The sequence below is a fragment of the Cryptomeria japonica genome, chromosome 7, assembly GCF_030272615.1.
Source record: "Cryptomeria japonica chromosome 7, Sugi_1.0, whole genome shotgun sequence".
NCBI classification, from domain to species: Eukaryota; Viridiplantae; Streptophyta; class Pinopsida; order Cupressales; family Cupressaceae; genus Cryptomeria; species Cryptomeria japonica.
Genome location: NC_081411.1, coordinates 301293569 through 301310962, shown reverse-complemented (window position 1 = coordinate 301310962; position 17394 = coordinate 301293569).

The window sequence follows — 17394 nt, the reverse complement described above, 5'->3', positions numbered from 1 at the left end:
GAAGCCTAAGTGTTCCTATTGATTACTTTTGGCCTCAACAATTTCAATCTCTTCCACCAAGAAGGGATGCTCTTTTTCAATCCTATAAAATTAGGAAGAAAGATATAATCTTATCCTTAAGCCAACCTAGGACTCCAAAACTTGATATTCCCATCATTCTTGAAGATGAAGTTCTTCCCCTAACGAATAGAACTAATCTTCCTCCTAAGGAAGATTCCCAACCTATTCCAATGGATGAAACTATGACTTCTCCTAAGAAGAACAATAATATTCCTCCTAAGGTTAGACCAATACCTCCTCCTCATAATGGACCTGGTCTCCTTCCTACACCAAACATTCCTCCTTTATATGGTGTTGTTCCACTTGCTTTCTCTTATAAAGAGAAGAGACCTGCCTCTCCTCTCGTTCAACCTATAAGACCTGAACCTCAACCTCCAACTACCAAAGATGAGAATATTCCTCCTTCAACAAATATTTCTCATTTGACAAATATTCCTCCTTCAACAAATATTCTTCCTTGTTCTTAGCCTTCTGCTAAGACTTGACAAAATCGTTGTGCGAGAGAATGCCAATGAAAATGTGGTGCTCGATCTCATCAAGTTGTTCCTCAGAATATTCAATCTCCCAAAACTCCAATAGACATGATTCCATTTTCTCCCCAACAAGATATTGTACCTACATCTCCAAATCATAAGCTGCAAAGAACATGTGATGATTTTACTTCTATTCATGTTAGAGCTCCTCTTTCTATAAATCTTGATGAAGAAATAGGTTAAAATGTTATTCATGATGACAATACAACTCCTAATGCTTCTGATAGTGAATATGAATATGTGGATGTTGACAAACATTTATCAGTCAAATTTTCAAAACCCTTAATCCTAGCTCCTAGAAATGAACAAAGTGACTTAGCACATGAGCACAATCCTTGTTTGGATCTTGTGATAGCTCCATCTGTTGTGCTCATTGTTGTTCCTTTGGCATGTTTACCACCTTCCCAAAATAGTGATCAACAAGATCGGGAGGTGGATGTCGTGCTAAATTAGCTACAATAGTGCTAAAAATTGTGATCTTTGCAATTTTTTACCATATTTAGATCTTCATATTGGGGAACAAATCCCTAAGCCTGACTGGAGACTTGAGACATACTCATACCTCCTCAAACTTGCACTTCCTTGACCCCAAACTTCTCTTCTGCACTTCCAGTCCTAAATTAGGGTAGGAGAGGGGCATGGTATCCCTATCCCTACACTATTTTGGGCCCCCTTTTCCTATTCTCTACATTGGTCTTGTCAATTGCAAAGTGGGAAAAGTTTCCCTATGTAATCCTAAGATGAAAAATCAGTTAGATAACCCTAATTCGTAAGTATATAAGATGCACTTTCCCCTCCTATTATCATCATTCAAGCATTCAAGCATTCAAGTATCCTTTCAAGCATTAAACATTTCAAGTCTCCTTTCAAGGCTAGGTGTTCCATTCAGGTCAAGGGTTCAACCATTGAAGAGGAGATCCCTATCAACATTCTATTTCGCATATCCTTCCAAACAACTCTATCTATATTTCAATTGCATCCTCTCTTGAGGTTAATTCTAATTCATACATTTCCTTTCATTTACTTGCAAGTATTTTTCATTATTTGGTTAATTCCAAACTAGGGTTTGACCTGAAGGCAAACCCCCAATTCCAACAACACTTCCTTCCTTTTCTGTATGTAGGTTGTAGGTATGAAGCTATAATTGCAGGTTTTGAATTCATTTTCAGAGATGGAAAAACCCATTCAATGCGCAGATTTTTCGAAAGAACAAGTACACTTTCAACCCAATCCTAACAACTTTCGCTTAAATTTGTAGGGGAGCTTCGTCTCAACATCTTATTGATCATTCCAAGTGCACAACTTCATCCTGCATCTCTATCTCAAGATATAATCATTTTTCTTTGTCATCTTCATACTTGGTCTCAAATTACTTAATTCAACTTGCCCATTCTAAAAGAGGGATACTTTGTTAATTCATTTAGCATTCAATCTCTTTCCATTGAGGTTAGATCCAATGAATTAACCCTTCTTTTAAATATAATGTGTGTTAGAGGTTGAACAAAATCCTTTGTGAAACTTTCACTCCTTTCTTGAGGAGAGTAAAGCTTTCCACTTGATCTCCTCTCATCACCCATTTTTCCACATCAAACTATGTTTTGAATATCTTAAGGGTTTTGAGTTTATGTAATGTGATAAGCTAGGTTGGTTTTGGCATTCAGATAAGCCACATTTGGAAGTGGGAGTTTTGGGTTTTCCTGTGGTTGGTTTGTAGTTAGAGAGATTGGGAAGGAAGACTTTTAGAGGTATACGGGCCACAAATATTTCATTATCCCTAAAACTTGTGAATGCATATTAGAATAGTTTGTTAGGAATGGGCTTGTAGATGGCACCATGATAGCTTCAAGATTAGAAATGGCTGACAAGAATTTTGGGATGATCAAGAAGATAACTGAGATAGGTCATTGTAGATGAGCCTCAGGTGACCCTATAGGTTCAAATGGATCAATCATATGCATCTTGGATTGTGAGAAACTGTTTGTCAAAGTTTGATAATTTTTTGGACTCGGGCCAGTTGAGAGATCACATCGGAGGAGCATTCCCAGTGTAAAACTACCCACCTAGACATTCTCATGATGTTGGTTTGTGCCCAGGATGAACAAAATCAAATCTAGCCTATCTTGCAACTTTGCATTGCATGTCATTGGTTGTTTTTGTAACAAGTAAAAAAACACTACCATTTGAAAATGGCTTTAAGCCATCAAAAACTGAGATGGTTCATTGTAAAAGAGCCTCATGTGACCCTATAGGTTCAAACAAAATGATCATATGCATCTTGGATTGTGAGAAACAGTCCGTCAAAGTTTGGCAAATTTTTGGACTTGGGATACTTGAGAGATTGTGCTGGTATGGTATAGCTCGATGTTCTTGCGCATTGGGAGGCACAGCAGGAGTATTCCTAGCATAAACTTGCCCACCTAGATTCTCTCATGATGTTGGTTTGTGCCCACAATGGAACTTTGACAACATTGACAACTTTGACAACTTTGACAACAATTGAGCAACTTTGACAACAACTAGACAACTTTAACAACAACTAAGCAACTTTAACATCTTTTATCCAAATGACCCCAAAATTTCACAAATGACTTCAAATAATCATTAATGGTTCCAAATCATCTTATTGAGATAAAACAAATGGAAAACAAGACAAAAACTAAAATTTGATGAGAGGAATCAAAACCATCCAGTGATCATTACCATGGATCAAATCTGACCATTACCATTGAATTTCATTTTGACTAAGACAAGGAGTTTTGTAGGGTTAATTCAATATTTTAGAAATGTTATCAAATCATATTCCACAATTGCAATTCTTTATATCATAGATTTTTCTTTTTTATATTCATATTGTTGATTACATAGGCAAATATTCATTTAACTTTATAAAAGAGAAGCCACTAGATACACCGAACAAATTCTTTATAAATAATCATTTATATATATCAAAATGCACAATAATCAACACAATGAAATTTTTGTGTATGTCTCAAATATGCCTATCAATATCAATGAAATGCATAGTGATGAACACAATACACATTTATTGGATTGAATATCAATATTTATATATATCAAAAAAGGCATATATACCAAGTTAATACAAGTTTACAAAAATGTGGCATATGCCATGTCCAAATTGATATACAATAATATTGTAGAATATATCTATGTGTATTGGTCATTAAATGACCACAACTAACACTATATGACCCTATACTTGTCATGGGTCATCAAATTTGAGCCTCTTTGATGTGGTACATGGCTCTGTAGATGGCTGCACAATCATAATTCAAATGCCAAGTTAGAATCCTTTTGTAGAAAATAGTTCACAATTATCAACATAACTATGCATTTAACCATAATTTCTTTGCAATTGAAATGTATATTACCTCATCTGCTGATCTAGGATCTACTGTCTTTTTTCTCTTCTCCTTGTTAGTATTAGGATTTTTCTTGAACATAAATTTGAAAGGATCTAGGTTATGGCTAAACTGTGAAGGGGCCTATTGTAGATTAAATATAGTTAATACAATATACTAACATATATAGATCAAAACCACTAAAAATATACAATATAGATAACATGTGTACTGAAGCCTCAAATTCTTCTCTAGTAGTCTGAGGAGTGCTTGCCATTGATGGAGCAACTATGGCTATTACCTATATGAAAAAAATGATTAAAGATTAAATACAATTAATACAATGATAATTACTATAGGTTAAATACAATTAATGCAATATATAAAACAAAAGTGTACTGGAGCTTGAGATGCTTCTCTAGAGCATGGAGGAGGGCTTGCCATTGATGAAGTGTCTATGGATATTTCCTGTATGAAAAAAGATAAGATTATAATTTATCACAAGTTCACATGTACACATGCATATAATCATCAAATCAATAAAATAAAGTAGAGATACATACCTTTGCCCTCTCTCGGTCCTTAGGCGTATTAGGTGCATTCAACAAATCTACAAAGCCCAATGGTTGTTGTATATAAAACAAACAAAAAACATTAATCAATCTACAAATTCCAACTAAGACAATTTCAACCTTTTCAAACAATTTTACAATTAAAAATGTGTTCAATTACCTTCTTCCCATGTTTAGGCATCGTCAAGGATTTCTTTCACTGAGGACAAAGCCTAGACACAGAGGGGGTACCCTAAAACAAACTAAATTAACACAAGAGATATTAGTAGATAATATTAAACATAATTTAACAAATCTAAAATTAAATGAGTTGCATATTCCATCAAAAAAATACATAAAATAAGGTGTACAAAATATGATACCGCATAGCTTTGTAGGCCAAAATTGATTATTGAGAGTGTGACATCATCAATGTGGGACATTTGGTCCCCTATCAACACATACAAAACAAAAAAAAATTCAAGCATTAAAGAGAGTTAATATATATTATAAAAAAAAATGAATTCAAAGTACTATTCTATTTTAACATATTACAAAATTTATACCCCAAGCATCGAAGTTGCAACTACAATAACTGTAGGAGGAATATCAGATGGTGTATTAACACTCCCTACTACATCTTGAAATTCATATTGTTTGTATCAATTTAAATCAATCTATAAATGAAAATGTATTTACAATTACGAATTTTAAGTGACTAATAAATAAAATGTTATAAATTCAAATCAACACACCTGTGTTTCTTGCTGACTAGCAAACAACATGCCCATCAATTCATCTATCAGTGCCATATCCTCGGTCATGTGGGTCTAACATCTTCTCCCACAAATCGTGCATAGATGGGACATGGAACTATCTACACTGGCCTCAACATCCATCCCTGTACATATGCCTAAGCAAGTGGGACACACGTACTCAATGGGTTGACCAACACCAACTACCTCAGCCAATGGATCATCATCTGGGCCAAGAGGGTGTGCTAATTGTGTCCCATGCTGGATGATCACATCAATCAATGTTGTGGCCACCTGAAGAGTCTATAGCTCCATCGACTCTTTTAGGGCTACTAGGATTGTCGCATGCACCTTGGGTTTGGGTGCTAGGGGGCAATGACTCTGTGGGTCTATTACCCTGTGAGCTCCAGGTCTATCTTGGGTAGAGCCGCCACCTCTACCATGGAACTCTCTCATATTAAAATAATTAGGCCGCTCATTGAGGACAAACTAACAATATACTTTCCTAAAAGAATATAATGGAACCTCAAAATTATTACAAGATAGTTCATCAAAAACCATCAACCACCTATTCCAAAAAAAAATGTTCATGTGCACATTGGTACACCAATGTATGGGAAACATCTTTGAATTAAGAGGTAAGGACTCACTAGTTCTAGGATCAATAAAAAGAGCACATATTTGTGCTTTACTTATGTTTTTGATTTTTGAATGCATCATATGATAACCCATCAACATAATAAGTGTTGCACCTATCCCTATAGCTTCCCCATTTTGTAATCTGAATCAAAACTACAATGGTACCACTAGCCAATGTTTTTAAGCTAGTGGCAAGGGATAAATGATGCTCAAGCTCAGATTTTTTTAATCTATTAATTAGTCTAATTATTTTAGTACTGTTTTTCCCTATATGATTAAGCAAATCCTCCTATGTAGCTATTGTACGGTCTAAAGGTGGAGCTGCGGGTGTATCCTGAGGGTTTTGCTATGGGTTTTGTTGTGGGTTTTGATTTGGGTTTTGAGGTGCGTCTTGTTGTGGTTTTGCATTTTCAGAACCTAATATTGGTAACAAAAAATAAAATAAAAACTAATAAAAATCAACAAATTTAAATTGAAAACATAAATAAAATCTATCAAATGTGCAAGAAAAATTAAAAAAATGGATAACCAACCTCTTTCCATGGTGTTTGTGTGTGAAAAATGGAGCCCATGCACGGTATGCAAGGAAAAACACACTCAAACTTTCTCTCAGCCGTGGGGTAAAATGATACAGTCGATAATGAAAATAAACTATTTATTAACAGGGACCACATACGCAGTGCTTAGGAACTAAGACTGCTTACGGGGTCCTACTTCCTAGAGAACTGCATGTGCGGTCTTATTTATTAAAGGACCACGTACGCGATTTTGTCCCTTTAGGCTCAGGCATAATTAACCTAACTGTGTACAGGGTATTTTGAAATTTTAAAACCGTGAACGCGGTTCCTATTTTTGCAACATTTTTTGGGTGTGTCCACATTTTTGTACACCATCTTGGTGCACACGGCCAATAGTTGGGGAGGAACCAGATAACTGAATTTCCTTATGGACTTCATCTAAATCTCCTTTAAGCCTACTTTTAGATTTAAAAATATGACTGAAGGAGGATTTTTTCCACTTTAAATTATTGGTTTTAACCAAGGCTATATTTTTAGCAACCCTATCCATAGCAGTTCCACACACATCTATGCTCCACCATTATTTAATCTTATCAGGGAGGTTAGGGCTCAAAGTCCACAAATTCTCAAATCTGAAAGGGAAATACTTTTTACAATTTCCAATAGAAGCTGCAAGGATAATCAAGAAGTGATCTGAGCCTATTCTAGATAAGGCGAATAAGGAGAAGCTATGATGAGAAAGCCAATATGGAAACATTAGAGCCTTGTCAAATTTGAATTGAATAAGATAACTCCCACAACGTCTATTTGACCAAGTGAAAGCCAATTTGCCAACTAGATCCAGATCCAAGAAACTTGGTAGTTAACGAGCTAGAGGAGATCCTATTTACTATCTTCCACAATTGGGGTTCATCCCTTTGTCTCACTGCTAGAAATGGGAGTGTTAAAGTATCCCATCACAATTCATTTCTCCCTTAAAAAAGTAGACCTAAAGTTACACAAAGAGTACCACAAGGTCTTTCTCATAGCCTTATTATTCAAAGAATAGATATTATACATAATCCAAATAATCCCTTCTTTTAAGTGTTCCATTCTAGTAGCAATATGACTAGGCTCAGACAAAATTGTCATTCCTTTGATCAATTTGGGGTTCCAAATAGTGGCAATGCCCCTAGAGGCACCATCAACGTCACAATAGTGAACCCCAATATCCTAAAAAATAGAAAGTTTAATATTAAGAATTTTATCATTTGAATTTTCATCTCTTACATAAGAAAAATGTCAGGTCTATGATATTGAATCATACTAGATAAGAGATCATGCTTATGGGGGTTGTTCATCGCCCATATATTTGAGGATATAATATTCATTTGGAGGATTGTGGTGAGCCTGGAAGGCCCATCTCTTGGAGAATTCTATTTGTCCCCTCCATAACATCAAACTTACTTTGTCTATCTATGCTCATAATACCTAAAGGTCTACCCACATTGTTTGACTCTGAGCTATAGTCAACTTTCTAATAGTTCCTAGTTTTAACCCTGGCAGAGAAAGGAGGAGGAGAATATTTCCATCTACTTCTCAATTTAACTACCATAAATGGCTTCTCCTCAACAATAGAGGTTCCCTAGGGTGACATTTGTGAAGCCAACTGACAATCATCGACCACCTTCTCAGTCACAGAACCCACTGAGTCAAACCTTGGATCAGAGTCACTAGGGATATCCACCACGAAAACAACTAAACTAATAGTCCCTTCCTTGCTAGCAAGTTCTACGTCTAAAGGATCATAAGCTCCCCCTCAGAGTGGGAGGCAAAACATCATTCTTATCCTTAGGATTTACCCCGAAGTCCTCACTCGGGACAACCTCGGATGAATTTTCAATCACCTTCTCCTTTGGAGATTTATGGGGTTCTTTTTTTTCCACACTTTCTTAATAGTTGCAAAAGCCTTAGATAGATAGTCCCTCACCCCATGACCAACCTTTTTGCAATGAAAACAAGAAAAGGGAATGGATTCAAGCTCCACTGGTTGAACCCACACACCTAGTTTGGAGTTAAAGTTGATTTCCCATGGTAGGTACACAAACTGTTTGATGTTCATACAAACTTGCATAAACCATTTGCTTTTAGAAGAGTTCATAGGATCAACTAAAATTAAATCCCTGAAGTAGGCGGTGAAACCCTTGAAGACCTCTTGATCCCCAAATTTGATGGGCAAACCAAGCAATCTAACTCACACCAGAGCAACTCCTTAGGACTAATCATTTAGGCTGAAGCTAGGTTCCCATCTTCTTAGAGCTAAATAATTGTGCCCCAACATCCATGGCTTGCCCACAAGAATAACACGAATATCCTCTTCACAGGTAAATATGAAAGAGAAAAACTCCTCCACCATAGCTATAGAATCAACCTGACCTTTACCTCTCCATATCCCAGCAACCCATCCCCTGACGAACTCAATATTTGGATGAGGTCCAACAAACTTCCCCACTAAGGAGCACTTCATCACATAAATATCCTTATCCACAAGGCTATTTGAGATAGTGATAGAAAAAGAGCCTAAAACAAGATCCACACAGTGAGAAATAGGTGATGAACTCTTAACTCTAAGGCGAGATCAAAAAAGCTCCATCCACTTCTAACTTTAGTTCGGTAAATCCACTGCTGCAGGCAAAGAGCTTGAGCCACTAGGGCCCTCAGGCACAAGCTTCAAAGGTACATAGGGAGACAAAGAATCTTTTCCTCTCTCATCATCAACCCCATTTTTGTCCTTGATTTGGTTAGGCCCATCTCTAGATGCCTAAACATCCTCCTCAAAACCCTTTGACCCCTCACATGCTCCGACACCACCATTCCTACAAATTCCAGCCTTCGACCAATTCAACATTTCTCCTCTACCCGACACCATCCCTCAAAATATAGAATTAATTATGAAGTTTACATTGATTGATAAATAATGTTTATATTTAATTATTAAGTTATTATAGATATATGTATCTAAGATAAACTAATATAAGTAAGTATTTGTTTTAATAGATACCTTCTCCCTTACATGATAGTTGAAATCTATTCTATAAGTTAATATACATTTCTTAAAAATTATTATATTTATCAAATTTGATTAAAACTTACTATACATATACTATCTCTTTACTCTACATTAATTATACATTCACATTTCTCTATATCCTATTTTATAAAACTCCACCACTATCTCGTTTACCCCACATTAGTTATACTCACACATATCTCTATATCCTATTTTATAAAAGTCCTCCACTAACTCTTTAACAATCTACCTTGTACTCATCTTCTAACAATCTAGTTTGTGGTTTATGAAGAAGAGGGAAAAGGAGTGGTGTGCTCTCATCATTCAAAATACGTTAGTAGAGAGAAAAATAGTTATTCTTTTTACATTTAAAAGTCAATAAGTTGGGTCAAAAATGACGACAGGAAATAAATGAACGTCATAGACAGAAAAAAAAATTCTTTCACATCTACCAGTCAAGAAGGTAGGTCGTAAGTGACTAGAGGAAATAAATTCAAATTTTTCAATGGGAAAATGACGAGAACTTACTCACATTGTCAATGGGTATATGAAGTCAATTTGAACATTTATTTCATCGATCATAGACAATGACTATATTAAAACTTTATCTTTATTTTTTCAACTAGTACACTTTTAGAAGAATTCACACACCTGATGAATCCATTAAATAATTGTTCCAATATCCCTTTCACAATTTAAGAGGAGCATAGTCGTGACCAACTTACTGCATGTTAATCTAGGTAGAAATTAGTTGATGGGCTTTAGTTTTATCATCTTCCTCTTTTCAGCATTCCATTTTTAGTTTTGAATGGGTAAACGAAGCACGTCGGTAAAAAATATAACACATTACAAATATGAAATAAATATTTTGTTAGAAAAGAAAGCTGTGTGTAATAGCTCATTGAATGATGAATATTTTATAATAAGAACATCACAGAGGACATAATGACTGGTTTAACAATGATTAAAGCTTCCTTGTTACTAGAAAGTTCAAACCATATAAGTTATAATGGTCAAGTTGTATCAAAGAGTTATTCTCTAAAATTTATGTCTCTTTTCCTTTCAAAGAAAAGAGTAGTCAAGAAGTAAGTTCTATAAGTATGAAAGGTTTCCAATCTGATTGTGATCGTTATATTTCTTTGAAAAAATTATGAATATTTAGAAATATATTTGTGTTTAAATTAGAAAAAATATAGATTATTAAAAAATTAATTTTTTTTTATATTTCATAAAATGAAATATTTTTATTAAATTCAGTTAGCAGAAGTTATTATGTAAAATCTAGTTATTTATTTTATTGTATATTTGTAAATCTAATTTCTAAATTTAAACTATATGATTTCATTAATACTCACCTATATACAAAATCTATATATATATATATATAAGTAATTTTTTCATTTTAATTATTTTATGCAATCTTAAATAACTCACTTGTTAAATGGGATGAAAAGAAATGATATATGTTTAGTGTTACATGTCTTATAAATATTTATCAAACATTATTTGATACCTAATGAGATGTATTAGGTCTTGAGGTGCTTTTTATCTATCTTGGAAGACATTATATTAAAATTATTTTTAAAAACTCAAATGAATATAATAAATAGCCTTTACCAAAACATTACATATATATCAAAACACCATATGTTGTAACTAATCCTAATTTATTTTACATGAAAAAATTACATTTCAAAATATATTTTCGAACTTAAAATATATATTAGAATATAGTAATTTCATAAAATATGAATTTGCTTCATGAAATTTCTAATGACTTATATTTTATAATACTACTAATACAAGGTTAACATGACAAGAACCCACTTAATCTATAATTGTATAATGAAACATATTATCAAGTAGATAAAAATGTTAAATGTATAAAGAAATATAAAAAACATTCTTCCAAAATCAATAATTAAAAAAAATACTCTATCATAACACGTAGATTTAAATATAAATAAAATGCAACAATCAAGTTTTCTATGTGGCTGAATATATTCTACTTAATGTTCATAGAGTTATGTATTTTGACAATGAAATGCCTAATTCAAACACAAAGGTAAAAAAGAACAAGGGCTAGCAGGTTGCTTTGTTATAGTAAAAACCTATAAGGAATATAAATAAATAAACATATTAAGTTGGCCCAGGTAGCACTGAAGGTGTAAGAGCATAAGAAAATTGGATTAACTAAGTAAAGAACCTGCTGATTTCAAGCAACTGATGCAAACACAAAAGGAACATCATCTGTCCTCTCCTTTAAACCCTCCAACACCTTCACCATGATGGACATTTTTGGTCTCCTCGTAAAATCCTAATGTAGTTACCACATTGAAATTTTTATCACTTTTACTGCTTCCACTCTTAAGCTCGATTCCTCATCGTGAAGTGTCTCGTATACAAAATCTATTAACTTCCCCTCCTCTAATTTAACTTGTTACATTATAAACAAGTCACTCTTTGATAGCTTTCCAATTTTTTTTCCACTGATGATTTCTATCACCATCATACCAATTCTTAATGCATCCACCTTCTCCATGTAATGCATGTTCAGTAACTCGGGTGCCATTTACCATGGTGTCCATCTTAGCAAGGTTATCACTTCACTTTCCTCTTTATTAGCTAACTTTGCCAAGCCAAAATCTATGACCTTCACAATAAAATTTTGTTCAAGGAGAATTTTTTGAGGCTTGATGTCGAAATGTATTATTACCTGTTCTTCACAATCTTCATGTAAATATGTTAATCCTCTCAGAATTTTAAGAACTGCTTTGTATCTAGTCATCCAGTCTAGCAAATCTTGATGCATATTATTGGAAAATATACATTTATCAAGAGACCCATTTGGTAAATGCCTATATACAAGCATTTGATGGGCACGTTGGCAAGTGATGCTCAAGTCTCACCTTTCGACTTGACAAAACTGCCATGCACCATTCTATTGGTTTCCTTGTTTGCATGCTTAAACCATTAGTTTACATTTGTTTATTTTTAGATTTGCCAAAATCAATTATAAATGTTATGAACAAAGGCTCCAAACCTATTGTCTTAAATGAATTTTTGTTTGTATGGTCCCTATTTTTAAGAAAGTACATTGTGCCCCATCCATGGAGAACTACCAAGTAGCTGCTACCAAGTTTAATAAAATATTTCATTTTAGAGATCTATAAAAGTTAAAGGAAATCGAGGATTTGTAAGATTTGCTAGAAAACAGGTTAGAGAGAAAATGCTTGTGTGAAAAAATCGTTCAATCACTGCATGTCGATAAATTTTACATAAGTTTTATTTGATTCTCAATAAAGTAGAGAGATTTGAACTAGTGTCCCACACTTACTAAGCAAGTCACTCAATATGAATGTTGGTGCCTGGAATTTGTTAAATGGATTTGATTTTGCCACTTGTTATTTGGAAATTTCATTGCATATTTAATTTATTCATGAATCCAATTCTTAAGATATGTGCATGAACTACTATAAACATAAAGAACATGAGAATATCAATTTAATGGATTAGTATGTTTTAAGGGCAGAGTTGGTAGTACCCTGAAAGGCTAGGTTGTAGGTATGTTACTATTTGTTGATATAGCCATAAGTTTGAATGAGCTATTTTATATATAGTTTTTTCGTATAGATTAAAGTTATATAGTGAGAGCATGTTTATTTGTAATGATGAGTAAGTCATATCTTGATATCAAAATTTTTGTAGATAAATATTAAAAGTGAAAAGTTTTAGTCAAGTGTTTGATGACTACTTGCTATAATTAGCACTTTGAAAGGTTTCATGAATCTTCACTATGTTAGAAAAATGAAGGAAAAAAATTGTAATCTTTCTCAAGAATGAAGGAGAGAAATGTGTAAAAGGTTACTTAACTTCTGTGAGAAATGAACTAAGTGGGTCTATAAGAATAGAGAGATAGTAATGTTGTATAGTGGGTTGCACACATTTAGTTTACAGAAAAATGAGATCTTGTGTGCCCTCTTAGCATCAAAGGAGAATATGTTGACAAGTGATGCTTGAGTCTCACCATTCAACTGAACTTTAATGCCATGAACCATTCCATTGTTTTCCATGCACAAGTATGCTCATGTTGAACAAATGTTGTCACTAATGTCAAAGCAGTGTCAAAGAGAAGTCACCAAGTTGTGAATATGAATGTCATAGTGCTAGCTAGTTCTATATTTCATGTCAAAGTATGCAAAATAATGAATATTGCATAATACAATCATGTCATCAAATCATTTTGTTTTACAAAAGCATAGTGCCTAACTATGATGTCAAAATTAGTTGAGATATACCTATTGTATCATCTTGCATCTATTCTAGTTAGCACACAAACACAAAATGCATCATTTCCAAAAACTCCCTCTATGTGACATAACAACTAAAGCTTCTAAGTATTTGATACATTTTGAGTTCCATTCTTCCCCAATGACATGAATGCCAAAGGACAATTGTTTTCTTATAATTTTGGATTCCTTCCTCTAAACATATTTTCTTTGAGCCCATATGTGTGATATCCCCCAAATGAGACTCCGTCAAATATTATTATTTAGAAAGCTCCTTGTATTATCTTTATAAATGATAGTGTTGGAAATGTTGACAAGGTTATAAGTTAAAGAGCCATGATGTTATTCGAAGCCAATGATACACTAAATGAAAAGCAATGATGATAGTTTATTTTAACAATCAATAGTACTGCAGCTAGGAAGATTCAGACATGGCCCTTCTTCGGGCTTTGAAAGAACCAAAAAGGGTATATATGCCGGTCCAATTGAATTCAAAATCCAGCAACAAAGAAAATTTGGTTAATATATTGACAAGGCACTTAAACAAGTTGCTAATGGAATCACGGGACTTTCAACGGTGATTAATGGATATCAATAATAGCGACTATATCATATGAAGGATTTGGAGCTTAAGATAATCTTTATAACAATTAAAATAGTGGTTGTCAACCAAAGTAATCGACTAGTTTGAAGAATGAAGGAGATCATCCGAGAAAGACATATGGTACAAAGACAAGGGGTGGTCGATGTCGATAATAAGATGCAACTCGATAAAACTTCTATGGTAAGAAGACGTGAATGAACGGGTTAAACAAAGTATAAATAACTCATAGTTCTCTCCATAATCATTGTCCCTAGGAAGAAAGATAGACGTGGAGGAGTCAAAGCCTTCAACGAATTGCTAGGAAAATTAATTAACCAAACATAATGTAATGAAGGAACGTGTATGGAAAGTCATGATGGCAAGAGTTGTGAAGAAATGACACAACTTATTCCCTTGGTAAATATTTAAGGGAGATTAGAAGTCTAGAGGAAGGCATAAAGAGGATTTTTATTTTAGACGGCAGTAGGTAGAAATTTCTTAAGCACAAAGTTGGGGTATCCAGATACGAGAATTCATTTCTTAAGATTAATCAATTTTGGGATATGTTTAATAAGTATGGTTTAATATATGAAGCCTGATAATGTCTTTATGCCGAATTTGATTAGTAAAATAAACATAGACTAAAATACGCATTATGCTAATACATAATTTCATGATAGTGCCAAACCAGATCTGACATGGGTTAGTTTTGTCTGTCACTACAAGCCACTAAATATATTAATAACCAAAAATTTTAAGAAAAGGTAGAGTTATAAAATGAAGGGGAAAGATAGAATATATATATTTAGAACTGAGTGGGAAATATGATTCTGAGATTACAATATGAAAAATAAAGAGTTTTCAGAGTTTGTGTATGTGAGGAAATAATAGAATATATACAGAACAAATCGAATACTTCTTACAAAGCAAAGCGGTATGAGATTTATACCAGAATATATGGGGAGTGTTAATGTTGTCAAGCGAAGAATATAAGATACAATGCTTTAGAAAAAAAGGTTGGAGAAGACAGCCATATTTATTATTGATTTTGAAGAGAGATATTACCATATTTATGATCAACACAAGCTAGGGGAATCTACCAAGATAAGTCATATCCTCTAAACTATTATTAAGATATTAAGTCAATATTATAGTGAAATGTATTCCATTTTAATAAAATTATGTTTATTAATATATTACAATTTTGTTTAAATTGATGTTCCAGGTCTGAATTATGGTAAATCCTGAATGGGGACTTTACAATATGTCATCAACTCATTCGATTTCTTTGTCTCTACCCAAACACACTTTAAGACACTTTGCAAGACCACCAAGTCTAGTTACAGTGGGGAGTCAACAATCCCCCTCAACCTATACCTCTTCTTGATTCAAGAGGAGGAAGCATCCACTCTCAACTTCTACCAGTAATATTCAAAAGTCTTCTTTGGAAGGGGTTTTGTTGGTATGTCCACAATCTTCTCCTTAGTCTCCACTTAATTCAACTTCACCGCTTTGTTTACAACATTCTGTCTCAGAAAACAATGCTAAATTGCAGCATGTTTTGTCCTTAAGTGCATCATCAAAGTCTTTGAAATATTTATTGTGCTTGTGTTGTGACAAAGAATCTCAATGGGCACATCAAACTCAACGTTCATCTCCTTCAAGTTTTGCTTCATGCCGAAAACTTTTAGAGTGCAATAGGAAACTGTTGTGCTAGAATATATTCTACCTGTGTACTAGAAAGTGAAACCATGTCTTGCTTCTTCTTGTGCAACAAAACCAATTTATCTCTTCAAATAATTCTCTACCACTAGTTCTTTTCTTGTCATCAACAAATCCTACCAAATCAACATTTGTGTGTAATTAGAGTGTATTCTTCACTCCTATGATACTACAAGCCATAGACCAATGTACTCTTTAGGTATTGAAACATCCCTTTTATTACATTTACATGTGTTTCTTTTGGAGTTGCTTGAAATCTTGCTACCATGCACATTGCTTGCATGATATAAGGCCTACTTGAAGTTAGATACAATAAGCTCCCCATCATAAATCTATATAGAAATTGATCCACTGTAGGAGATTCATCATCCTTCCTTAGCTTACAACCTATCACCACAAGTGTACCGATTGGCTTCTAGTCTTCCATCTTGAATTTTTTAAATATCTCAATCACATACTTGGCTTTGCTAATAAAAATACCTTTATTAGACTGACCAATCTGCAAACAAAGAAAAAAGGTCAATTCATCTAACATAGACATTTCAATTTCTCTTTGCATTGTCTGTACAAATTCCTTGTACATTTTGTCATTGCTTCGACAAAAAATGATATAATTGACAGATAAAACCATAATCAATGGATGATGTTTTATTTTACTGTGTAGATTTCTATTTACAATACCTCTTTCGAATCCATATTGTAACAATTATGAATCCAATCTAACATAGCAAGCTCTAGAAACATATTTGAGTCCATATAAGACCTTCAATTTGCACAGAAAATCTTGAATTTTGTTTTTTTTTGTTTTTTTGTTTTTGGCTAAAGTCCAATTGATTGCTTGACGGGGAAATGACAAACACTTATTTATTTGAAGTGAATTTGAACATTTCTTTTATCGATCACATACAACAACAATATATTGAAACTCTAGCGTAGATTATTCAGCTATGACACTTCTCAGAAAATTCATATAGTCCTCTACATAGAAAACTTAAGTTTGATTTAATTAGGTGAGCCTACTTTAATTTTCTTTGTTGTGTTATATCTATGAACATCACTACTTTATTCCCTCTGTTGAGAGTGGCTTAGTAAGCCAAGCCATTATAGTCTCACTAATATGTCTTTCCCTCTGCGAACGATAATGTTCAACCGTCTTTCTCACAAAACATGAGTAGATAGGACGAAATCAATTTTGTAAGTTGGTTTTTAATTTAAATTGTTATTTTATTAAATTTGCAGAATCAAATACAAAGGTATAAGATATCTTGATGACGATTCAAGTTTATACACAATAGATGAATCACTATCTTCATGACATATATAGCCATTGATA